Here is a 27,589-nt window from a genome sequence, read left to right as displayed (position 1 = left end):
CATAAATTGTACAGAGCTATTCGTGGCCTCCCTTTCCCATTTATCCAACAATGTTGAGTTCTTATATCTGAGGCCCGGAAGGAGGGAGATTCTCAGATGCCGGGGGACAATATCTGATTTTATATAACTTTCAAGACTTTGAACCTCCCACCAAGACGTAATTTGGTTCTTGTATACTCTAGTGAGCTCTTTGAAGGCAGCCGTGTAGGTAGGAGTGTATTTGGGTTGTAAAAAATCTTTCTCCGAAAAAATATCCTTGGCCTCTTGTGCCCAGTTACCCGTGTCGAGGCCAGCCGTAAGAAAACCTGCCATTCCAATGATTAATTTAAGGAACAGAATGTGTCGTTGCTTACCAGTTGAATAGAGAATTAGCAAAGCAAAGGTATTAAAATTGTGGTCACAATTAAAATTTAACTTTTAATATATGAATTTTTTTAAAAAAGAAATTATACCACACACCATAAATGGTTGTAAAACCAACCAGCTAAATAGGGCTGTTGTTCAAGCCCCTATTATTACCCAGTCAAGGACACTGTGTAACCAGTAATAGTGGTTCTACTGGAGTAACACCAATTGAGACAATTGTCCCATAAATGCACATATAGATTAATAATCCATAGCATAGACAGATACTAAAGTGGGTATAATCCCACCATAATATCGATATTAGAGACTAAAAGATGTTGTTGTCTCCACAATATTCTACAAAAGCTGCAATCTGCAGCAATCAGTAACCAACAGTATGGTCAATTGAAACAAAAACTTGTTTTTAGTTGTCCAGTACCAGGGGGGGGCGCACCAATCCGCCTCACAATACCCCTTGGTTGGCAACGATCTGACCTGATGTTTTCTTTAGACCTCCCGACGCGTTTCTTAATTAATCTTAATCCTCAGGGGACTGTGGTCAAGAAATAACAACTGTGAAAATAAACAATACAGTCAGGCTTCAAAACAATGCACGGATTCATCATCAAGTTCGCAAAGCATTCTCAAATAGGCTTCCCACATACCTTCATTGAAGAGACGGACAGCCAACATACTGTGTCCGGGCTGGTAGTAAGCACTGGGCTTTCAAACTTGCCGCCCTTAAATATCATGTGGGCGGGATGCCCAAATTATCATAATTACCACCCCTGTGCTGAGGACACCGTCCCTACACAAAGATTGATCGGTCAAAAGCCAATCATCTGATAGTGGGACCGCCCACCACCATATTTGGGCCACGACAATAGGTGGCCGTCACTGAGGGCTCACCCTCGTTGACCAATAGGTGTATTGGAAGGACGTCCCCCAATTACATCCCCATGTTTGGTGATCATGTGCTCTCTGACATCACCACCTATCACATTCTCGCCACTCATACCATGTGACCGGAACTACAGCATTTTGCCGGCGCACAGAGCGGCCGGAAGTCCCGCCCATGTGACGTCCGATCATCCATGTGACCGCAGGCCGGCGTCATCCGATCTGTCCTGCACCAAAGTATAACCGGGGCTATGCGGCACACATCTAAGCCCCTGACATCCTGCCTACAGTGCTAGTCTCATTAATATTTGTATTGCCGCATAGCCGGAAATACAATAACGGTCACATGATCTGCCCATGTGACCGTGGGACGACGTCAATTTGTTTGTGTGTCTCCGGTCTATGTACAATTATGGGCGCTCGAAATGTATTATGGCAATGGTACTATGATAGGTCATGTGATTAGAGGTTGCCCTGGTGTTGTGCTGACGCGATGCGCGCGTTGTAGTTCCGCGCACTTCCGGTTATTTGATTGACGTCGTCCCACGGTCACATGGGCAGATCATGTGACCGTTATTGTATTTCCGGCTATGCGGCAATACAAATATTAATGAGACTAGCACTGTAGGCAGGATGTCAGGGGCTTAGATGTGTGCCGCATAGCCCCGGTTATACTTTGGTGCAGGACAGATCGGATGACGCCGGCCTGCGGTCACATGGATGATCGGACGTCACATGGGCGGGACTTCCGGCCGCTCTGTGCGCCGGCAAAATGCTGTAGTTCCGGTCACATGGTATGAGTGGCGAGAATGTGATAGGTGGTGATGTCAGAGAGCACATGATCACCAAACATGGGGATGTAATTGGGGGACGTCCTTCCAATACACCTATTGGTCAACGAGGGTGAGCCCTCAGTGACGGCCACCTATTGTCGTGGCCCAAATATGGTGGTGGGCGGTCCCACTATCAGATGATTGGCTTTTGACCGATCAATCTTTGTGTAGGGACGGTGTCCTCAGCACAGGGGTGGTAATTATGATAATTTGGGCATCCCGCCCACATGATATTTAAGGGCGGCAAGTTTGAAAGCCCAGTGCTTACTACCAGCCCGGACACAGTATGTTGGCTGTCCGTCTCTTCAATGAAGGTATGTGGGAAGCCTATTTGAGAATGCTTTGCGAACTTGATGATGAATCCGTGCATTGTTTTGAAGCCTGACTGTATTGTTTATTTTCACAGTTGTTATTTCTTGACCACAGTCCCCTGAGGATTAAGATTAATTAAGAAACGCGTCGGGAGGTCTAAAGAAAACATCAGGTCAGATCGTTGCCAACCAAGGGGTATTGTGAGGCGGATTGGTGCGCCCCCCCCTGGTACTGGACAACTAAAAACAAGTTTTTGTTTCAATTGACCATACTGTTGGTTACTGATTGCTGCAGATTGCAGCTTTTGTAGAATATTGTGGAGACAACAACATCTTTTAGTCTCTAATATCGATATTATGGTGGGATTATACCCACTTTAGTATCTGTCTATGCTATGGATTATTAATCTATATGTGCATTTATGGGACAATTGTCTCAATTGGTGTTACTCCAGTAGAACCACTATTACTGGTTACACAGTGTCCTTGACTGGGTAATAATAGGGGCTTGAACAACAGCCCTATTTAGCTGGTTGGTTTTACAACCATTTATGGTGTGTGGTATAATTTCTTTTTTAAAAAAATTCATATATTAAAAGTTAAATTTTAATTGTGACCACAATTTTAATACCTTTGCTTTGCTAATTCTCTATTCAACTGGTAAGCAACGACACATTCTGTTCCTTAAATTAATCATTGGAATGGCAGGTTTTCTTACGGCTGGCCTCGACACGGGTAACTGGGCACAAGAGGCCAAGGATATTTTTTCGGAGAAAGATTTTTTACAACCCAAATACACTCCTACCTACACGGCTGCCTTCAAAGAGCTCACTAGAGTATACAAGAACCAAATTACGTCTTGGTGGGAGGTTCAAAGTCTTGAAAGTTATATAAAATCAGATATTGTCCCCCGGCATCTGAGAATCTCCCTCCTTCCGGGCCTCAGATATAAGAACTCAACATTGTTGGATAAATGGGAAAGGGAGGCCACGAATAGCTCTGTACAATTTATGAAGCTTTTATTGGAGGAAGAGAGATCCACACTATCCGCTCTTTCGATTCAATTGAAGGAGCAGATCGAAATTACTAAAAAATTTTCTGGTGAATCAGATTTCTCTTCTAAGGAAGCGTCTCTACAAGGTCAGTTGGAGAGGTTTCAGTACCACTTGAAGGAAAGGAAGCACAGATATTTTGTTCGAGATCTACAGGAATTCAGGGATAGAAGGGCATATACTTTCTCTGCCCCCAGGAACACCCCTACTGGCCTTGAAACCGATTTTTCTTCAACGGACACTGAGGCCTCAGATAGTGAAAAGCGTAACAAGAACTCTAGAGGAAGGCAACGTGGTAGAGGAGGTAGAGGAAGAGGTAGGGGGTTCCACAACGATAACCCAGGAGTGCGTTTTTTAGACCAGGGATATTACCTGAGAAGTCAATCGCGCCCACCCAACCAGACAGACAACCACAGGTCTTGAATCTGTCCTCACGGGTTCTGAGTACGGAAGAGATGTGTGTGTTGAGCAGGGGTCTTTCCTTTGTTCCCACTTCAGATTTCCAGCTGTTTGAAAGTATTAAAGACCTACATTTATTTGCTAGGAAACTGAAGTGGCATAAGCATTTTGTAAAGGAAGAGAAACGCACGAGCAAAGAACTGGGAGTACCTGAGGCTCTTTTGGGAGACATACGGCTACTTTACCACCTATCAGACGCAGACCCTAACCTTAGTGGCGAAGGTCCATTTACGTCGCTTAAGAACAAGAGTCGTCGTATGCCTCCTAATCTGTTTGATCAGTCCACAGTGGATGTTTTTGTGGAACAAGTCTCAAAGGATCTTGAAAATTTGGCTCGCCAGAAAAAACATAAAGTGTTCAACCTGACTAGACCTGAAGTGATGGCCTTGCGTACCTTGGAACAAGACCGCTCGATTGTAATAAAAAGTTCGGATAAAGGGGGCAATATAGTGGTGCAGGATCTGGAGGATTACAGGAAGATGTGTCTGGCTATCCTCAATAATACTGACAACTACAAGAGATTGAAGAACAATCCCCTTAATGATTTTAAAGCAGAACTTAAGGTACTTCTACTAGAAGGTTTGGAAGCCAGACTCATAGATAAAAACGAATATGACTTCCTGTTCCCTCTGTTTCCTACATTGGCCACTTTTTATTGTCTCCCCAAGGTGCACAAAGGCCTCACACCCCTTAAAGGTAGACCAATTGTGTCTGGGGTGGGGGGCCTTTGTCAGAACATCGGCACCTATCTCGATCATATTCTCAAGCCGTTCGTGAGTTCATTGAATTCATTTACGTTGGACTCAACTGATTTTTTGAGAAAGATTGAAGATGTTGTGCTTGATAATGACACCATCCTGTGCTCGATTGATGTGGAGGCTTTGTACTCCTCGATCGTGCATGAGGATGGATTGAGAGCGGTGGAGTACTTCTTAAAAGGACGAGGCTGTCACTTTATAAGACACAACGCGTGGTTGATTAGACTACTCTCTTTCTGTCTCACAAAAAATTTTTTTCTTTTTGATGGGTTCTTCTTCCACCAGCTCAGGGGCACGGCCATGGGTTGTCCTTGCGCACCATCTTACGCCAATCTGCTCCTGGGCTGGTGGGAAGAGAACCTTATTTTTGGGGAGGATTCCCCTTATGATTTGGATAGGATTGTATTATGGACCCGCTACATAGACGACGTATTCGTGCTATGGCGGGGTACCAAGGAGACGTTTTTACAGTTTGTCTCTGAGATCAATCGCAATCCTTTAGGGCTAGGTTTTACGGCCCTATGTGACGAAAGAGAGTTGTCTTTTCTGGACATTCTGGTGACAAAAAACGTTGATGGAACCCTATCGACTAACACCTTTCGTAAACCTACCTCCTCCAATGCACTCCTACGCTGGGAGAGCAATCATCCTTTACCCCTGAGGGCAGGTATCCCCAAGGGACAATATCTGCGGGCACGACGGAATTGTTCCACCCCCTTAAACTTTTCCCGACAAGCGGATGATTTACGCAGCCGGTTTAGGGAGAGGGGATATCCTGACCATGTCCTCTCTAAAGCCTACAAAGCGGCACAATCTAGGGAAAGATCCAGCCTATTAGTCCCCTCGCATAACAAGAACAAGACAACAGATGGGAAATTTCATTTCATCTCCACCTTCACCAATGGGTCAGCCGCAATACGTAAGATCTTGGAACGGCACTGGCCAATTCTAGAGATGGACGTAGATATAGGTGATGTGGTGGGTAACCATCCAAAATGTACCTATAGGAGAGGTCGCTCTATCGGTGATAGAGTAGTCCACAGCCACTTTATTCGCCCAAAAGACAACACCTGGCTACGAACTGAGCTGAAGGGGTGTTTCCGATGTAAGGGGTGCGTGGCTTGTCCACATATCGAGACCGGGAGGACCTTCTCCAGCTCTGCGACTGGTTGTTCCTTTGACATCAGGAACTTCATAAACTGCCGTTCGAGGGGGGTTGTCTATAAAGCAAGATGTGGCTGTGGACTAGAATATGTAGGCAAGACGAGAAGGGAGTTCAGGAGAAGGGTGGGGGAGCACCTTAGAGATATAGTCAACAAGAGGGATACTCCCCTAGCCAAACACATGGAAGTTGTGCATAACAGTGACATCTCAGGGTTAACTTTCATGGGAATTGATCTCATCAATTACCCGACTCGAGGGGGAGACTGGGATCGGTTGATCCTCCAGCGGGAGTGTAAATGGATATATACATTGAAGACACAAACCCCGTGGGGTCTCAATGAGACACTTACTTACGGGTGCTTCCTATAGCCCCTAGGGCCATGATAGGGTCCTTTAGGGACAGCCACCGTGGAGCGGGGGCACCCGGTACTTTAAGGTGTTGTTACACTCCGTTGGTAGGTAGGGGGAAGACAGGGCGGAATAGGGTATGCATTAGGGCACCCAATCCTCCTCCGCACGGGAAAAAACCTCCCCTCCCCCTCTGTCAAATCCTACCTGGGTATTTGGGTATTCTTTCTGCCAATTGCCTCGTGCCCGTGTTGATTGTGCCCGTTGTGGGTACCTGCCTGAATCCAATTTTGTGTCCTTTAATTTTTAGGACATTTAGCATTCTCAATCCTTCCCACTGACGCAACTCCCCCCCCCCCCCTCCCACCCCCTCCCCAACTTCCACCCTCTTCTCCCCATCTAATCTACACAACTCGCCATCATGCTTTCTTTCATGTGATAAGCTTGAGCCCATGTGACAAATAGGGAGTACGCAGGCATATTGTTTGTGTGTCTCCGGTCTATGTACAATTATGGGCGCTCGAAATGTATTATGGCAATGGTACTATGATAGGTCATGTGATTAGAGGTTGCCCTGGTGTTGTGCTGACGCGATGCGCGCGTTGTAGTTCCGCGCACTTCCGGTTATTTGATTGACGTCGTCCCACGGTCACATGGGCAGATCATGTGACCGTTATTGTATTTCCGGCTATGCGGCAATACAAATATTAATGAGACTAGCACTGTAGGCAGGATGTCAGGGGCTTAGATGTGTGCCGCATAGCCCCGGTTATACTTTGGTGCAGGACAGATCGGATGACGCCGGCCTGCGGTCACATGGATGATCGGACGTCACATGGGCGGGACTTCCGGCCGCTCTGTGCGCCGGCAAAATGCTGTAGTTCCGGTCACATGGTATGAGTGGCGAGAATGTGATAGGTGGTGATGTCAGAGAGCACATGATCACCAAACATGGGGATGTAATTGGGGGACGTCCTTCCAATACACCTATTGCTCAACGAGGGTGAGCCCTCAGTGACGGCCACCTATTGTCGTGGCCCAAATATGGTGGTGGGCGGTCCCACTATCAGATGATTGGCTTTTGACCGATCAATCTTTGTGTAGGGACGGTGTCCTCAGCACAGGGGTGGTAATTATGATAATTTGGGCATCCCGCCCACATGATATTTAAGGGCGGCAAGTTTGAAAGCCCAGTGCTTACTACCAGCCCGGACACAGTATGTTGGCTGTCCGTCTCTTCAATGAAGGTATGTGGGAAGCCTATTTGAGAATGCTTTGCGAACTTGATGATGAATCCGTGCATTGTTTTGAAGCCTGACTGTATTGTTTATTTTCACAGTTGTTATTTCTTGACCACAGTCCCCTGAGGATTAAGATTAATTAAGAAACGCGTCGGGAGGTCTAAAGAAAACATCAGGTCAGATCGTTGCCAACCAAGGGGTATTGTGAGGCGGATTGGTGCGCCCCCCCCTGGTACTGGACAACTAAAAACAAGTTTTTGTTTCAATTGACCATACTGTTGGTTACTGATTGCTGCAGATTGCAGTTTTTGTAGAATATTGTGGAGACAACAACATCTTTTAGTCTCTAATATCGATATTATGGTGGGATTATACCCACTTTAGTATCTGTCTATGCTATGGATTATTAATCTATATGTGCATTTATGGGACAATTGTCTCAATTGGTGTTACTCCAGTAGAACCACTATTACTGGTTACACAGTGTCCTTGACTGGGTAATAATAGGGGCTTGAACAACAGCCCTATTTAGCTGGTTGGTTTTACAACCATTTATGGTGTGTGGTATAATTTCTTTTTTAAAAAAATTCATATATTAAAAGTTAAATTTTAATTGTGACCACAATTTTAATACCTTTGCTTTGCTAATTCTCTAAAGTCATTTTCTCAGATGAATCCTCTTTTCGATTGTTTGGGACATCTGGAAAACAGCTTATTAGGAGAAGAAGAGGTGAGCGCAACCACCAGTCTTGTCTCATGCCAACTGTTAAGCATCCTGAAACGATTCATGTGTGGGGTTGCTTCTCAGCCAAGGGAATCGGCTCACTCACAGTCTTGCCTAAAAACACAGCCATGAATAAAGAATGGTACCAGAATGTCCTCCAAGAGCAACTTCTCCCAACTGTCCAAGAGCAGTTTGGCGCCCAACAATGCCTTTTCCAGCATGATGGAGCACCTTGCCATAAAGAAAAGGTGATCACTAAATGGCTCATGGAACAAAACATAGAGATTTTGGGTCCATGGCCTGGAAACTCCCCAGATCTTAATCCCATTGAGAACTTGTGGGCAATCATCAAGAGATGGGTGGACAAACAAAAACCAACAAATTCTGGCAAAATGCAAGCATTGCTTATGCAAGAATGGACAGCTATCAGTCAGGATTTGATCCAGAAGTTGATTGAGAGCATGCCAGGGAGAATTGCAGAGGTCCTGAAGAAGAAGGATCAACACTGCAAATATTGACTTGCTGCATTAACTCATTCTAACTGTCAATATAACCTTTTGGTACTCATAATATGATTGCAATTATATTTCTGTATGTGATGTAAACATCAGACAAACACAAATAAAAACCAATGGGCAACAGATCATGTGAAAATATAATTTTGGTGTCATTCTCAAAACTTTTGGCCATGACTGTAATGTCAGAATGCAGATTCACATGGTCGTATTTCACGGTCCATGTGTGGATCACTATGGTCAGAACAATCACTGGGTTCCTGACCTGGACTCAGCACTAGTGATGAGCGAGCACTACGATGTTCGTAATGAGCAGTTAGACACTCGGACAAGTTGGACTCAAGCACCGGTGTATAATGGAGCCAATGGGAAACTTGGGCGTTTCTCCAGATCTTCCTGAAAAATGCTTGAATTCCCCATTGACTTCGATTATACTTGGTACACAAGTCAAGCCCGATCATCACTACTCACCATATATGAGATTTATGAGTTTGAGTCAAGAGATCCGGACCGGGAATTGCAGTTTATAAGTGAACTGGGGCTTTAATTTAACCATTTAAGGAGCTGGACATTTTTTCTATTTTTTTTCCCTCCTCTTATTCCAAGAGCCATACTTTAACTGTTTTTCTATAGCTATGAAATTGTGAAAATTTGCAATTCTACTTTTGTTTATTTACGACATTCATTCTGCATTGAAACTAATCTGGCAGTAATCAGAAAAGTTACTCCAATACCAAGGAAGATCGCATTAGCATCAGTCATGGAGAATTGAAGAAAGAGTCAGATGCCCGTCCATGTTTACAGCGAATGACAACATTGAGCATGAGCATGTTAAAGGGAACCTGTCTCCAGATTTAGGGCCTATAAGCTGCGGCCACCACCACAGGGCTCTTATATCCAGTATTCTAACTTGCTATATATAAGAGCCCAGGCCGCTGTGTAGAATGTAATAATGACTTTATAATACTCACCTAACGGGCGGTGTGGTGCAGACTGTTTGGATGGGGGTCTCCGTTCTCCGAGTCCGGCACCTCCTCTTTCGGCCAGAAGAAGGAGGACAAAGATGGCTGAAAGAGAAGGAGCCAGTTCCAGAGAACGATGCCACCCATCCGATCAATTCTACACAGTGGCCTATGCTCTTATTTACAGTTTTCTAGAACGCTGTATATTAGAGCCCACTGGTGGTGGCTGCAGCTTATTTTCACCAAATCTGGTGACAGGTTCCCTTTAACTCATTCTGTTGGATATAATAGTGACAGTGCATTTTGTGGCACATCATCCCCTGAAGAAAGCCCTATGAGGATTAAAGGGGCTTTACACATAGCGACATCGCTAGCAAATCGCTGCCCGTGGCGCACAATATCGCTATCACCTGTCACACGGACTTACCTTCCTAGCGATGTCGCTGTAGGCGGCGAACAACCTCTTCATTAAGGGGAAGGTTCGTGCGGCGTCACAGCGACGTCACACAGCGGCTGACCAATAGAAGCGGAGGGGCGGAGAGGAGTCGCATTAACGACATGCCCACCTCGTTGCCGGAGAACGCAGGTAAGCTGTTGTTCGTCGCTCCCGGGTGTCACATGTAGCGATGTGTGCTGCCTCAGGAACGACGAACAACCTACATCCACAACGACCAACGAGATTTTGAAAATGAACAACGTGTCAACGATCAACGATTAGGTGAGTATTTTTGATTGTTAACAGACGTTCGTAGCTGTTACACACAATGACGTCGCTAACAACGCCGGATGTGCGTCATGAATTCTGTGACCCCAACGACATATCGTTAGAGATATTGTTGCGTTGTAACGGGGCCTTAAGGGGCACTTTGCACACTACGACATCGCAAGCTGATGCTTGCGATGCCGAGCGCGATAGTCCCCGCCCCCGTCGCAGCTGCGATATCATGGTGATAGGTGCCGTAGCAAACATTATTGCTACGGCAGCTTCACATGCACTCACCTGCTCTGCGATGTCGCTCTGGCCGGCGAACTGCCTCCTTATTAAGGGGGCGGGTCGTGCGGCGTCAATGTGATGTCACACAACATGCAGCCAATAGAAGCGGAGGGGCGGAGCTGAGCGGGATGTAAACATCTCGCCCACCTCCGTCCTTTTACATAGTCGGCGTGAGCCGCAAGACGCAGGTAAGGTGATGTTCCTCGCTCCTGCGGCTTCACACACAGCGATGTGTGCTGCCGCAGGAACGAGGAACAACATCGTAACATCGGTCCTTCCGAAATATGGAAATGACCGACGCTACACCGATGATACGATTTGGACGTTTTTGCGCTCCTTAATCGTATCAAAAAGGTTTTACACACTACGATATCGACTGCGACGCCGGATGTGCGTCACTTTCGATTTGACCCCACCGACATCGCAGCTGCGATGTCGTAGTGTGCAAAGTGCCACTAAGAGTTAGGCCTGGTGAAAAGATGAAGGCAGCAGTAAATTTGTGGCTTTCAGCTCGGTATTAAATATTTTTTAATTAGGGAATATAAAAACGTATTGAAAAATTGGAAAAAAATGTATTGAAAAGCAGAAAGCCAAAAGCCAAACTATGTACTGTATTTGATTTTTGATCTGCAAGTTGATTACAATAAATTCTATAGCCAGTGTACAGGATTGACTAGCTCTCATACTTTTTTTTATATATATATTTTTGTATATTCTGGTTTAATTTTTTTTACTCAGTCAAGGGGTCTTTAACTTCCAATTATTTGATTACTAATGCTACATAAAGAAGGACACTATGGAAAGACAAGGGCAATATGGCCTTAACTTCGAAAAAATCAGTAATATTGAATTGCTGAGTGCTCATCTGGAGGAGGTTCTGTACCCACAATCCAGAAATACACTCAAAGATGTGGCTGTTGTGATCTGTTGGATTGCAGAAATTAACCCCTTCATGACGGCCGATTTTTCGCTTTTCGTTTTTTTTTTCGCCACCCTTCTTCCGAGAGCCAAACTTTTTTATTTTTCCATCAATATAGGCATGTGGGGGCTCATTTTTTGCTAAATAATTGTACTTTTAAATGAAAACATGACTTTTTCCATATGGTGTACTGGAAAATGATGACAACAAAAATCCAAATGCAGAAAAATTGCAAAAAAAAAGTGTGATTGCACAATTTTTTTTGAGATATTTTATTCACTATGTTCACTATATGGTAAAACTGATGTGTGGGTGTGATGCCTCAGGTCAGTGCAAGTTCATAGACACCAAACATGTATAGGTTTACTTTTATCTAAGGGGATAAAAAATATCTGAATTTTGTCCATAAAAGTGGAGTATCTTTTGCGCCATTTTCTGCGACCCGTAGCGTTCTTATTTTTCAGGATATGGGGCTCAGTGATGGCTTATTTTTTGCATCTCGAGCTGACATTTTCAACGCTACCATTTTTGTGCAGATGTTATATAAAACGTAATTTTGGCGTTTGGAATTTTTTTGCTGCTACGTTGTTTACTAATCAGATTAATTGATTTTATATTTTCATAGATCTGGCATTTCTGAAAGCGGCAATACCAAGTGTGTTTATATATATATATATTTTAACCCTTTAATTTTCAATGGGGAGAAAGGGGTGGATTTGAACTTTTAGGTTTTCTTATTTTGTTTAATTTTTCAAAACTTTTTTTTTTTTTTTACTTTTTTTATAATAGTCCCCCTAGGGACCTAAGGATCAGCAGTCTGATCGCTTGTTCTCACGATCAGAGCAGCACCGGGAGAAAAGCTCATCTTTTGTAATAAGCAGTACTCGGCTGCTGGTTACAGGACCTTAGTCTTTTGAGCTACAGCAATCATCACATGACTCTGTGCTACCATGACAATCATCGGATGCACGTGATCACGTCACGGGACTTCCGGTGTCGGGCTGTAAGTAAAGTTTTAGCGAGACTGCGTTTAACATGGTGCTGTCACATATTGACAGCACCATTTAAGGGGTTAAAATGCATGGGTGGAACGTGATTCCACTCATGCCAGGCAGTCACACATGTCAGCTATACAAATCAGATAAAGATAAAAAATAATAATACAGATTATACAGATTAACACTATGACCGCTAGGTCATAATGTTACCGCCTGCGGTAGTTAAGGGCTTAACAGTAGAGATGAGCCACCCCCCTAGTGTTCGAGTTCGGTTCGTTGAACAGCGGGTGTGTTCATCGAACGTTCGACGTACACCTTCGAACCCCATTGAAAACAATGGCAGGCAAACACAAACACATACAAACACATTATACATATACACATACAGTTAATAATAAACATTGCCATTACACTTACAGGTCCCGCGACGCGTCCTGCATTCTGTCTCCCGCCGCTTCTCCTTCCGATCATCGCTGTGCCCTTCCGGTAACCAGCACTGATGATAGGACTTTTCCATGATGTCATAGCATGTGACCAGTCACGTGTGTATTATCTCATTGGCTACAGACTGGACGTCATGCTAGTTCCTGTCAGTGCATGTCGCCAGTATGCGGTGCTCGCCCGAGCATCTCCGTACTCAGTATACTCGGCGAGTACCGGGCACATGCTTGGCTCCCCGTTCCTGCATGTTGGCGCTCTTTACAGAGTCAGCCCACATGCAAGGACTGGATGCCACAGCCGGTGAATTGCGGCACCGGGAATCAGGTAATCGGAGATCCCCGTTGCTATAGTAACCTACCTGTCAGGTTTCTATTGCAACAGTGGCAGCGGTGACGTCACCACTTACCAACCCACAGCCTCTGCTCACTCATTGAGTGATTAGACTGCACGGGGGAGGAGGAGCGTCTTCCTCCCCTGTGCTGTCTGATGTAGCAGAGCTGCATGTGTTGAAGGAGAAAGAAGACAGAAGACCTGGATCGTGGAGGGATAAGAGGGAGTAATAAACATGGAGTCTCTAAGTGTGTCTGTGTATTTATTTCTATTAAAGTATTTTTTCTCTGTGTGGTGTCTTTTTTTTAACCCTTTATTGGAGATTCTTAATGGCAGGGTCAAACTTGCCTGACATTAAGAATCTCTGGCTTAATACTAGCTAGTAAAACAAAGCTAGTATTAACCCCTTATTACCCAGTGAGCCACCCGGCATCAAGGCAGCTGGAAGAGTTGGATACAGCGCCAGAAGATGGCGCTTCTATGAAAGCGCCATTTTATGGGGCGGCTGCGGACTGCAATTCGCAGCAGAGGGGCCCAGAAAGCTTGGGCCAACCTGTGGATGCCAATCCCCAGCTGCCTAGTTGTACCTGGCTGGACACAAAAATGGGGCGAAGCCCATGTCGTTTTTTTTTTAATTATTTCATGAAATTCATGAAATAATTAAAAAAAAAAGGGCTTTCCTATATTTTTAGTTCCCAGTCGGGTACAAATAGGCAGATGGGGGTTGGGGGCAGCCGTACCTGCCTGCTATACCTGGTTAGCATACAAAAATATGGCAAAGACCACGTAATTTTTTTTTTCTTTTTTTTTTTAGTTTTTTGGCAAAAAACTTAAAAAAAAAATGCTTCCCCTGATTTTCCATTGCCAAGATAACACCATGTAGTGGAGGTTAGCAGCCAGTAGCTACTTGGATTACCCTTAGCTACCAATACAAAAAATGCAGTGGGAGCCCACATATTTTTTTTTAATTATTTATTTAAATAACCAAAAAAATGGGCTTCCCTGTATTTTGATTGCCTGATATCACAGTACTGTAGAAATGAATCATTAAAAAAAATTACGTAGCACTCCGCTGTATTTTTGATTCTCAGCGCAGATTAAGCAGACAGCTATGGGTTGCCACCCCCATTTGCCTGGTATTACCTTGGCTGGCAATCAAAATACAGGGAAGTCCATTCATTTTTTTTAATTAAAAAAATAGTTAAAAAAAAATGCATGGGCTCCCGCTGTAATTTGATCGCCAGTCAGGTAAAGCCAGGCAGTTGGGGGCTGGGATTCTCGGCAGCCCACAGCCACCCCTGGAAATGGCGCATTGTTTCTTAGCGCCATTTCCATGCACTTTATCCGGCTCGTCCAGCGGCCGTGATGGCGGTGGCTCACTGGGTAATAAAGGGGTTAATACCAGCTTTGTATTCTCAGATGGTACTAAACCCGAAATTCATGGTGTCATGCCAAAATAGACATGGCCAAAATGAATTTCTAGTACAGATAAAAAAAGCACAACACACAGAAAAATATTTTTATTAGAAATAAAACACAACACAATTAGTGACTCCATCTTTATTGAAGAACCCCCCCACTCCTCTGTAGTCCTGGGTCGAGGGTCCCGTGATGTCCAATCCAGATCCAATATCATCTGATCGGTTTGCTGAAAGGCAAAGCGATCAGATGATGTGTCAGGTGTTCAAGGACCTGAATCACATGACACATCAGCTGATTGTATAAAAGCCGTTTATACAATCAGCTGATGTATCAGTAGAAAAAAACAACTACTCACGTCAGTGCAGACTCCCACCCGATCGCTGCAGGACCCGGCGGTAATCAGCTGATGCGGTCAACTGACAGCCTCAGCTGATAGTTTAACCCGGCTGGGCAGTAAAAAGCCGGCCTCACAGCTGGACTTATACGATCAGCTGATCACCGCCAGGTGACTGCATAAGCTGATCACCGCCAGGTCCTACAGCCATTGGACGTGTCCTGGGAGTCTGTAGACAGGTGAATATGATATTTTTTTCTATTTTTCACTTTTGATTTCGCAGCTGCTTCCACCTCTTGTCTGGACATGGCACCGGACGGGAGATGGAAGCAGGGGTGGCGGTACCGGAAGGATCCACTCTTCTGTGTTTACCAACACAAGGAAACCTCTTCCTGTACACGTGATTGTACTACCCAACCATTCCATTTCAAGCTGCGTTTATAGTCATAGAAACGCTTAGGGTAAGTTCACACACTGCGTTTTTCTGCGTTTTTCCCAAAAAATGCACAAAAATGCAGCATCTTAAAAAAACGCATAAAAAAATGAGTTTTTTTGCGTTTTTGGCTGCGTTTTGCTGCATTTTTGCTCACTGCGTTTTTATGCATTTCCTTCTTCAATATGTTCTTCATTCTCCACTAGTGTATGCAGGAAAGCAGACAGCTGCAGAACTACAAGGCTCAGCATGCTCCATCCAGGAATGTATGCTAAAGGGAGAGGCAGGGAGAGCAGAACTACAAGGCTCAGCATACTTCATCCACTAGTGTATACAGGATAGAAGACAGCAGCTGCAGAACTACAAGGCTCAGCATGCTGCATCCAGAACTGTATGGTGGAGGGAGAGAAAGGGGGAGCAGAACTACAAGGCTCAGCATGCTCCATTCACTAGTGTATGCAGGAGAGCAGACAGCAGCTGCAGAACTATAAGGCTCAGCATACTTCATCCAGGACTGTATGCAGGAGTTTTTTGCCCCCCCCCAAAAAAAATGACGTGGGCTTCGCCATATTTTTGTATGCTAGCCAGGTACAGCAGGCAGCTATGGGCTGACCCCAACCCCCAGCTGCCTATTTGTACCCGGCTGGGAACCAAAAATATAGGGAGGCCCTTATTTTTTTAATTATTTCACGAATTTCATGAAATAATTAAAAAACAAGTGACGTGGGCTTCGCCCAATTTTTGTGTCCAGCCAGGTACAACTAGGCAGCTGGGGATTAGAATCCGTAGTGCAGGGTGCCCAAGCTTTCTGGGCATCCCCACTGCGAATTGCAGTCCGCAGCCACCCCAGAAAATGGAGCTTTCATAGAAGCGCCATCTTCTAGTGCTGTATCCAACTCTTCCAGCTGCCCTGGTGATGGGTGGCTCGCTGGGTAATAATGGGGTTAGGGCTAGCTGTATATTATCAACTGGCCCTAAGCCAAAAACTCATGGTGTCACGCCAATATTAGAAATGGCCACCATGAGTTTCTAGTACAGATAAAAAAAAACACAACACAGAAAAATATTTTTATTAGAAATAAAACACAACACAATTAGTGACTCCATCTTTATTGAAATAAAGAACCCCCCCCCTCCGCAGTCATCCTGGGTCAAGGGTCCCACGCCAATATAATCTGATCGGTTTGCTGAAAGGCATACCGATCAGATGATGTGTCAGGTTCAAGGGCCTGAATCACATGACACGTCAGCTGATTGTATATATGGCTTTATACAATCAGCTGATGCATCATTGAAAAAAAAAACAAAAAAAAACTACACACTTCTGTTCAGACTCCCGTCTGATCGCTGCAGAACCCTACGGTAATCATCTAATGAAGTCTCCTGACAGCATCAGCTGATAGTTTAGTTGGCCGGGCTGTAAAAATTGGCCTCACCACTGCACTTATACTGTCAGCTGATTCCGTCAGGTGACCGCATCAGCTGATTATCGCCAGGTCCTGCAGCCATCGGACGTGTCCATGAAGTCTGCACACAGCCGGTGCGGGGTGGCAGTACCGGGCAGAGGAGCTGGGAGCGGACATGTTGGGAGTCTGCAGACAGATGAATATGATTTTTTTTTCTACTGTTCACTTTTGATTCTGCAGCTGCTTCCACCTCCCATCCGGACATGGCACCACACGGGAGCGAACATGGCGCCGGACGGGAGGTGGAAGCAGCGGTATCGGAAGGATTCACACTTCTGTGTTTATCAACAGAAGGAATCCTCTTCATGTACATGTCACTGTACTACCCACCCCTTGTGTTTATAGCTGTATTTATAGTCATAGAAACGCTTAGGGTCCCGTCACACATAGCGACGCACCAACCATCTGACCAAAGATCCGACCTGGCAGGGATCGTTGGTGCGTCGCTACATGGTCGCTGGTGAGCTGTCAATCAGGCAGATCACCATAGCGACCAGTGACCCGTGTAACGACGCTATTCTTGGTAACCAGGGTACACATCGGGTTACTAAGCAAAGTGTTTTGCTTGGATACCCGATATGTACCCTGGTTACCAGCGTACGCCACTCTCAGGCTGCCAACGCTGGCTCCCTGCACACGTAGCCAGGGTACACATCGGGTTACTAAGCAAAGCGCTTTGCTTGGATACCCGATATGTACCCTGGTTACCAGCATACCGCAGGCTGCCAGCGCTGGCTCCCTGCACATGTAGCTGTAAAAAGCTAATGTTACGCTTTTGGTGATCGAACCGTTATCGAACATAACCTCAAACTCTCGAACATTAAGCAAATCGTTCGAGTTCGTCGAACGACTCGAACATCGCCAAAAACAACTCGAATTTTAAATTGGCGAACGGTTCGATTCGAACAACGCTCATCTCTAGTTAACAGCAGGAGATGAAGAGTTAACATCCACACTACCGGTGGACAAGATGCACTTAGATGTGAAGAAAGTGAGCCAGTAAAGTATATAACAAGTAATTTATTAGGTCTATGCATTTAGAGGCATAAACTTATTAATAGACTGAAAGTACTATAACGCAAAGTTATAGTATATCTACATATAGTTATAGTAGTCTATGTCCTGAAGAAGTTTATAATTTAAAACATCTTTTATCTAATCCAACATAAACAATATATATTAAAATAAATGTCACTGAAAAGGAACAGCCTTATGAACATCATGTCAAATTACCAATGCACTAGCAGGATATATCAGGCCCCAGGATGGAGGTGGGGGCAGCACAAGTGCAAAATACTGATGAAACCGCCACTCACAACCTACCAATTCATGCAGTGGGTGGTTGCTATTATTTTACATGCAAACAGATGAGGCTTGCATAGGTCGCCAGTCACACAGGTATGTGTGATGCACAGTGTCTGGCTTACTGCCTATTGATGACACCCATACTGTTAGATAAGGAGGGCTGCCCAGCACTATATAAGTGCACCACACAGGGCAGAAATCCTAATTCATCCAACCAACGCTAATGGGCCCAGCTGCATCATGCATAAAAATGTGCAATAAACATTTTTTTATAAAATAAATGAGGTATTGGTCCATATTTTGGCCAAAAATATGCAACCTTGCAACAAACATCAAGGGTCCTTAGTTCCTACACTCCAAGTTCAAAAACACCTCACAAAAATAAATAAATAAATAAATAAAACCCTCAAACAAACACACAAAAAGAAACAGCTGGTGCATTAGTAACTAGAGATGAGCGAACCGGTCGCGGTTCGGCTCGAGGTTGGTTCGCCGAACGGACCTCCCGTTCGAGTTCGGTTCGTCGAACGTTCGACGAACCGAACTCGAACTGCATAGGAAACAATGGCAGGCAATCACAAACACAGAAAAACACCTAGAAAACACCCTCAAAGGTGTCCAAAAGGTCACAAACAACTCACAACACATGGGAAAGTGACAAGGACATATACTCATGCGAAAACAAAAGAGCTGGACAAGGAAAAAGAGGAGGACACACAGATATATGAGTATATGCAAGGAAACATGCCATTATTGTGCAACTTGAGCCCTGCTCATTCTTGGCTTCCAATCTTGATAAATTGCCTGAGCTCGCCACGTACGTCTTGGGGATCTTGTCGTGTCCTGCAGCCAGCGTTCTCTCGGAACCTGTCTTCAGTGCTGCTGTGGGTCTGCTGGCAGATAAGCACACGTGTCTGTCCACTGACAATGTGGACATGGCTCTCAGAGGACTTTTCTTCCCCGGGGTCAGCCAGGGGACGGGAAAGGCACGCGTATTTTTGAGAGTGCTTCATGCAAAGCATCTTTTTCTTTTTCAAAAGGGGGCTCAACCGATGCCAGTCAAGTGGGGTGTGTGTGGCCCAGTGAGTGGCAACGAGGGAGACTGTGGTTGGAGTCCCCTCGCTGTGTTTCTAAAAGAACCAAGATGAACAAGTCATGGCTCTCAGAGGACTTTTCTTCCCCGGGGTCAGCCAGGGGACGGGAAAGGCACGCGTATTTTTGAGAGTGCTTCATGCAAAGCATCTTTTTCTTTTTCAAAAGGGGGCTCAACCGATGCCAGTCAAGTGGGGTGTGTGTGGCCCAGTGAGTGGCAACGAGGGAGACTGTGGTTGGAGTCCCCTCGCTGTGTTTCTAAAAGAACCAAGATGAACAAGTCATGGCTCTCAGAGGACTTTTCTTCCCCGGGGTCAGCCAGGGGACGGGAAAGGCACGCGTATTTTTGAGAGTGCTTCATGCAAAGCATCTTTTTCTTTTTCAAAAGGGGGCTCAACCGATGCCAGTCAAGTGGGGTGTGTGTGGCCCAGTGAGTGGCAACGAGGGAGACTGTGGTTGGAGTCCCCTCGCTGTGTTTCTAAAAGAACCAAGATGAACAAGTCATGGCTCTCAGAGGACTTTTCTTCCCCGGGGTCAGCCAGGGGACGGGAAAGGCACGCGTATTTTTGAGAGTGCTTCATGCAAAGCATCTTTTTCTTTTTCAAAAGGGGGCTCAACCGATGCCAGTCAAGTGGGGTGTGTGTGGCCCAGTGAGTGGCAACGAGGGAGACTGTGGTTGGAGTCCCCTCGCTGTGTTTCTAAAAGAACCAAGATGAACAAGTCATGGCTCTCAGAGGACTTTTCTTCCCCGGGGTCAGCCAGGGGACGGGAAAGGCACGCGTATTTTTGAGAGTGCTTCATGCAAAGCATCTTTTTCTTTTTCAAAAGGGGGCTCAACCGATGCCAGTCAAGTGGGGTGTGTGTGGCCCAGTGAGTGGCAACGAGGGAGACTGTGGTTGGAGTCCCCTCGCTGTGTTTCTAAAAGAACCAAGATGAACAAGTCATGGCTCTCAGAGGACTTTTCTTCCCCGGGGTCAGCCAGGGGACGGGAAAGGCACGCGTATTTTTGAGAGTGCTTCATGCAAAGCATCTTTTTCTTTTTCAAAAGGGGGCTCAACCGATGCCAGTCAAGTGGGGTGTGTGTGGCCCAGTGAGTGGCAACGAGGGAGACTGTGGTTGGAGTCCCCTCGCTGTGTTTCTAAAAGAACCAAGATGAACAAGTCATGGCTCTCAGAGGACTTTTCTTCCCCGGGGTCAGCCAGGGGACGGGAAAGGCACGCGTATTTTTGAGAGTGCTTCATGCAAAGCATCTTTTTCTTTTTCAAAAGGGGGCCCAACCGATGCCAGTCAAGTGGGGTGTGTGTGGCCCAGTGAGTGGCAACGAGGGAGACTGTGGTTGGAGTCCCCTCGCTGTGTTATACATGCTTTTAGAAGGGCATGACATGGCTTGGAGGTTGACTTTCATAAAATGCAAACTGTTGGCTACCAAAATGCTGCCTTTCCAACAACTGTGGTTATAGGCAATGAGGAACATACTGATGAAGATGAGACGCAGATACCCGATTGGGATGACAACTTAAATATTCGGTCAGGGCAAGAAGAAACTCGGTCTGAGGGGGAGGGGAGTGCAAACACAACAATTGATGATGAAGTTCTAGATCCCACCTACTGTCAACCCACAGTCAGACACTCGAGGAGGTCAATAGAGGCGGTGGAGGAGGATGCAACTGACGTCGAAGTAACCTGGCGCCTTCCTGGACACAGTCGGAGCACTGGTAGCACGTCTACAACTGCATCCTCAGCCACCACTCTGCCTCTGAGCATTATTCGGGGTGGATCAACAGGTCGCATGGCCTCTAAGCCTTGCCTAGCCTGGTCCTTTTTTGACATAAAAAAAGATCGGCCAAATTATGTGATCTGTAACATTTGCCATGGTTATCTTAGTAGAGGTCAAAACCTCAGCAGTTTGACAACTTCTTCCATGAATCGTCACATGAATAAATATCATATGGCCTGGTGGGAAGCTCACCGTGCTGCAATGCGGCCTAGTGGAGCCAACCATCCACCGCCTGCCCCTTCCAGGGCATCCGCGCGCTCGTCATCTTCTAGGACTGTGGGGACAGCTGTCACACCTGTTTTTCCACCCACAACTTCCACCACTGTAACCGCAACAGGCAGTTTGCTTGGTAGGTCGTCAGTTGGTTTGGAAGGGGAAACAAGTGAGTGTGTACAGCTCTCTCAGACATCGATAGCACCAACTTTGGATGAAGGCAACATCATGTCTCCGCCTGCACTTTCCTCCCAAAGCTGCATTTTTCCAGGGACACCCTACTCAACACCGTCTACACACAGCAGCCAGATCTCTGTCCCTCAGATGTGGTCAAATAAAAGGCCACTTCCTTCGACCCATGACAAAGCGAAGAGGTTGACTCTATCCCTCTGTAAGCTGTTGGCTACAGAAATGCTGCCTTTCCGCCTAGTGGACACACAGGATTTTAGAGACCTTATATCTGTCGCTGTGCCCCAGTACCAGATGCCTAGTCGCCACTACTTCTCTAAGAAAGGTGTGCCCGCGCTACACCAGCATGTCGCACACAATATCACCGCTTCCTTGAGAAACTCTGTGTGTGAACGGGTGAATTTCAGCACCGATACTTGGACCAGTAAGCATGGACAGGGACGTTACATGTCGCTGACTGGGCACTGGGTAACTATGGTGATAGATGGTGAAGGGTCTGCTGCACAAGTCTTGCCGTCCCCACGACTTGTGTGTCAATCCTCTGTCTGTCCAAGTTCCGCCACTGCTTCTGCATCCTCCACCTCATCTGGGTCCTCCACCTCCGCCCCAAGCCTGCCTGGTCAGGCCACCAGCGTTCTCACTGCGCAGAAGGAATCACGCACCCCTCATTACTATGCTGGCAGCAGAGCGCAACGGCATCAGGCGGTCTTTAGCTTGACATGTCTTGGGAATAAGAGTCACACAGCTGAGGAGTTGTGGTCAGCTCTGCGGTCCGAGTTTAATAAATGGTTGTCTCCACTCAACCTGCAGCCTGGTAAGGCCGTGTGCGACAATGCTGCAAACCTGGGTGCGGCCCTTCGCCTGGGCAAGGTGACACACGTGCCTTGTATGGCTCACGTGTTGAACCTTGTTGTCCAGCAATTTTTAACACACTATCCCGGCCTAGATGGCCTTCTGACCAGGGCACGGAAACTGTCTGCAGTGCTCACTTCCGCCGTTCAAGCGCCGCAGCTGAGCGACTTGCATCGCTCCAGAAGTCTTTCGGCCTGCCGGTTCATCGCCTGAAATGCGATGTGGCGACACGCTGGAATTCAACTCTCCACATGTTACAGCGACTGTGGCAGCACCGCAGAGCCCTGGTGCAATACGTCATGACGTATAGCCTGGGCCAACGAGATGCAGAGGTGGGGCAGATCACCCTGATGGAGTGATCTCAGATCACGGACCTATGCACCCTTCTGCACAGTTTCGACATGGCGACGAATATGTTTAGCGCTGACAATGCCATTATCAGCATGACGATTACAGTCATTTACATGCTGGAGCACACGCTAAACACTATTCGGAGTCAGGGGGTGGGACAACAGGAAGGGGAGGAACTACAGGAGGATTCATATGCGCAAGACACAACAACATCACCAAGGTCCAGACGTTCATCATCACCAACGCGGCAGGCATGGGACCATGGGGGACAGGGATCAACAAGGGCGCATGGTAGCAGGCGAGATGTTGAGGAAGGTGCAGGAGGACATGAAGATATGGAGGACGAACTGTCCATGGACATGGAAGACTCAGCTGATGAGGGGGACCTTGGTCAAATTTAAGTTGAAAGAGGTTGGGGGGAGATGACAGAGGAAGAAAGAACGGTTAGCACCTCTATGCCACAAACACAGCGTGGACTTGGTCCGCATGGCTGCGCAAGACACATGAGTGCCTTCTTGTTGCACTACCTCCAACATGACCCTCGTATTGTCAAAATTAGAAGTGATGATGACTACTGGCTTGCCACACTATTAGATCCCCGGGACAAGTCCAAATTTTGTGACATAATTCCACCCATAGAAAGGGACGCACGTATGCAGGAGTATCAGCAGAAGCTGTTACTCGATCTTAGCTCGGCTTTTCCACCAAACAACCGTGCAGGTGAAGGGAGTGATTCTCCCAGTTGTAACTTGACAAACATGGGACGGCCTCGTCATCTTCAACAGTCTACCCGTACCAGTAGGACCGTATCTGGTGCTGGTAACAGCAATTCTATGGAATCTTTTCATAATTTTTTTAGACCCTCCTTTGCAAGGCCACCAGAGACATCAAGTGTGTCACATAGTCAACGGATGGAGAGGATGATACAGGAGTATCTCCAAATGAACATCGATGCAATGACTTTGCAAATGGAGCCTTGCTCCTTTTGTGCTTCAAATCTAGAAAAATGTCAAGAGCTCTCCAGTTACGCCTTGAAGATTTTGTCGTGTCCAGCTGCCAGCGTTGTCTCTGAACGTGTCTTCAGTGCTGCTGGGTGTGTGCTGACAGATAAGCGCACGCGTCTGTCCAGTGACAATGTGGACAGACTGACGTTCATCAAAATGAACAAGTCATGGATCCAGAAGGAATTTACTACCCCTGTGTCATCCTGGGGAGAGTAAATGCTTGTGGATTTGGAATGTGCTTGATGCAAATCAAAACATCCTGTTTGCAACTAGGGCACAAGTCCTGCCACTGATGGGGTGTCTGTGTGCCCAATTTGGGGAAAAAAGGTAGACTCCGCTTGGAGTAACCCTTGCTTGCTGTGTTTTTTAAAAATCATACAAGATGAACAGATCTGAAGGCAAGATGAAGGCAACATCATGTCTCCGCCTGCACTTTTCTCACAAACCTGCATTTTTCCAGTGACACCCTACTCAACACCGTCTACAGACAGCAGCCAGATCTCTGTCCCTCAGATGTGGTCAAATAAAAGGCCACTTACTGCGACCCATGACAAAGCTAAGTGGTTGACTCTATCCCTCTGTAAGCTGTTGGCTACCGAAATGCTGCCTTTACGCGTAGTGGACACACAGGATTTTACAGACCTTATGTCTGTCGCTGTGCCCCAGTACCAGATGCCCAATCACCACTGCTTCTCCAAGAAAAGCATGCCCGCGCTACACCAGCATGTCGCACACAACATCACCACTTCCTTGAGAAAATCTGTGTGCGACAGGGTGCATTTCAACACAGATACTTGGACCAGTAAGCATAGACAGGGTCATTACATGTCACTGACTGGGCACTGGCAAACTATGGTGAGAGATGGAGAAGGGTCTGCTGTACAAGTCTTGCCGTCCCCACGAGTTGTTTCAATCCTTGTTCTGTATGTAGAAGTTAATACACTGCTTCTGCCTCTTCAACCTCGTGTGGGTCCTCTACCTTGGCGCAAACCCTGTGTGGTCAGGCCACCCTTCCTTGCAACTGCGCACAAGGACTACCACACACCTCCTTACTATGCTGGCAGCAGAGCTCAATGCCATCAGGCGGTCAAAGTTTTACTTTGAAATGTATGGGAAATGTGAGTCACACCGCTATTACAGAGAATAGTAGTCAGGCAGGGTCAAAACATTAATTGAGGAACAGGAACAGAATGGGACGGCCAGGAAAGAATCAGAAAACAAGCAGAGGTGAAATGCGTATCGGCCAACAAGGTACATAAACAGCAAGCAGGAAAAGTAGTCAGGTAACAAGCACACAAAATCATAAAACTGAACTGGGGGTAAAATTAACCAGAGGTTCATAGCTATGTCTGGCAGTGGTCTGCAGACAGGATGGGCATAAAAAAGGGTGTGGTGTCTTCCCATTGGTTGTAGCTGAATGATGGTATTTCATCTGTGAGATACCCACCAGCTACATTCAGCCAGAGATTCTGCATCTGTCAAGGTAATGCAGCCCAGTGGGTGAGCATAACCTGCGTCCACCTGCGCCGCTGGCATCGACTACTCTCCCATCATCAGCACTATTCATGAAAGGAACACGTTGTCACCTGGCGACCGGAGTACAAATTGACGGAGCGGACTCCGTTGGTGACTTAACAGCCGTGTGCGGCAATGATGCAAACCTGGCTGCGGGCCATCCTCAGGGCAATGTGACACACGTGCCTTTTAGGGCTCACGTGTTGAACCGAATTCGCCAGCAATTTTTAAAACACCATCACGGCCTACATGGCCTTGTGCAGTGGGCACGCTCGCTATGTGCTCACTTCCATCGTGCGCACACAGCAGCTCAACAACTTTCATCACTCCGGAAGTCTTAGGGTCTGGCAGTTAAACGCCGTAAATGCGATGTTTCGACACGCAGGAATTGGAATCTGCACATGTTGCAGCGTGTGTGGCAGCACCGCAGAGCCCTGCTGAAATACGGTAAGACATATAGCCTGGGATAACTTGATCCAGAGGTGGTGCAGATCACGCTGCTGGAGTGGTGTCAGATCAAGGACCTATGCACCCTGCTACACAGTTTTGAAATGTCGACGAAGATGTTTAGCACTGGCAATGTCATTCTCAGCGTGACAATTCTGGTCATCTACATGATGGAGCACACTGTAATTATTATTCGGAGTCAGGTGTTGGGACAAGAGGAAGGGGAGGAAGTACAGGAGGAGTCATATGCGGAAGGGATAACAAGATCTACGAGGTCCAGATGGTCAGCGGCACCTATGCGGCAGTCATGGTGAGGGAGAGGGATTAACAAGGGCGCATAGTATCAGCAAAAAGTGTTGATGAAAGTGCAGGAGCCCATGAAGAAATGGAGGACGAACTGGCGATGGGCATGGAAGACTCAGCAGATGAGTGAGAGCTTGCTCACATTTCGGTTGTGTGAGGTTGGGGGGAGAGGGCAGAGGAAGGATGCACGATTCTCACCTCTCTGCCACCAACACACCAAGGACTTGGTCCTCCTGGATGCACAAGACACATGAGCGCCTTCTTGCTGCACTACCTACATGACCCTCGGATTGTATGAATTTGAACTAATCCTGAATACTGGGTTGCCACACTGTTAGATCCCCGGTACAAGACAAAATTTGGCGAACTAATTCCTGCCATAGAAATAGACGCACGTATACAGGAGTATCTGCAGAATGTGGTACGCAATCTTAGATCTACTTGTCCACTAAACACCAGTGCTGCACAGAGTGAATCTCAACGCTTTGTCATGGATAGGAGGAAATGGTCTTTTACTTGTCCACATCGGAGGGACCGAGGGATGGCTGCTGTGCTGAGATGGCGTTGAGTACGGTGTCCCTGCACAGTTGCACTTTTGGTCATATCCCAAAATGAGTTGAAAAAGGACAGATGCTGTTGGAAAGGGGAACAGGTGTGTTGGAAAGGGGAAAAAAGTTTTGGTCCGTGGATTTGGTGGTTAAGCAACTGTAACATTTGCTGAAGAAACAACATCTGTTACAGTGGGACTGGCAGATTTGGATAAAGTGGTATATAATCTGTGACCGCTATTTAACGAAAATTAATAAGAAAAGAAAGAGAAAGGTATATATCCCCATCAGCAGTCAGTGTCCACCGTGCTCCCAGTTGGAAAAGGAGAGGTTGGCAACTTGAAGGTTTGGTGGAGGATACAGAGCTGTGTGGCTATGAAACTAATAGTAGCCTGAACCGAGTTAGACGCCATTCGGATCTGGAGACTGTGAGCCCTGTTAGCGTCACAGGGTCCACATGCCCACCCAGCCCAGGAACTCCCTGTTAACAACACAGGGGCCATTGAGTACGCTGACCGTGTGCGTAGGGGCCACACCTGTGGACAGCAGGCGCATCAGCAGCAGCAGGCCTGTTAATGCCACTGGGCTGCACAAGCAGGACTGTTAGGACAGGAGCTGGTCTTAACCGTTCTGTGTTACCAACTGTGGTGGTGGCCTGCATCCACCACCCGATCCCTGCCTACCTCTGGCCTAAAGCCGCAATGGGTTCAACACATGGAGGTGTGCTCTTTCGGAGCATAATAGAAGACTGCGCACCTCCTTGTTGGCTCCAGCCCCTTTTATAACCTGGGTCCGCCCCAAACCAGGGTGAACCACAATGCACCTCCTGGAGACAAAAGTAGAGTGACACGTCATGAGTGGCATAACTAGCGTCCTATTTGGAAACGCAACTTCAATGATGACCTCATGGCTGCCATGACCCAAACACCTCACCAGTCATCGTCTGAGCATCAATAATGCGGTGACAAGTCATAGGTGTGGGCCTCTGCAAGCCATTTGGGAGGACACCTGATGCCCTGTGGTCTATATGGGACCCCCACATCA

The sequence above is a fragment of the Anomaloglossus baeobatrachus genome, chromosome 2, assembly GCF_048569485.1.
Source record: "Anomaloglossus baeobatrachus isolate aAnoBae1 chromosome 2, aAnoBae1.hap1, whole genome shotgun sequence".
Taxonomy (NCBI): domain Eukaryota; kingdom Metazoa; phylum Chordata; class Amphibia; order Anura; family Aromobatidae; genus Anomaloglossus; species Anomaloglossus baeobatrachus.
The sequence above is the reverse complement of the archived record's forward strand: the minus strand, read 5'-3'. Positions refer to the sequence as shown.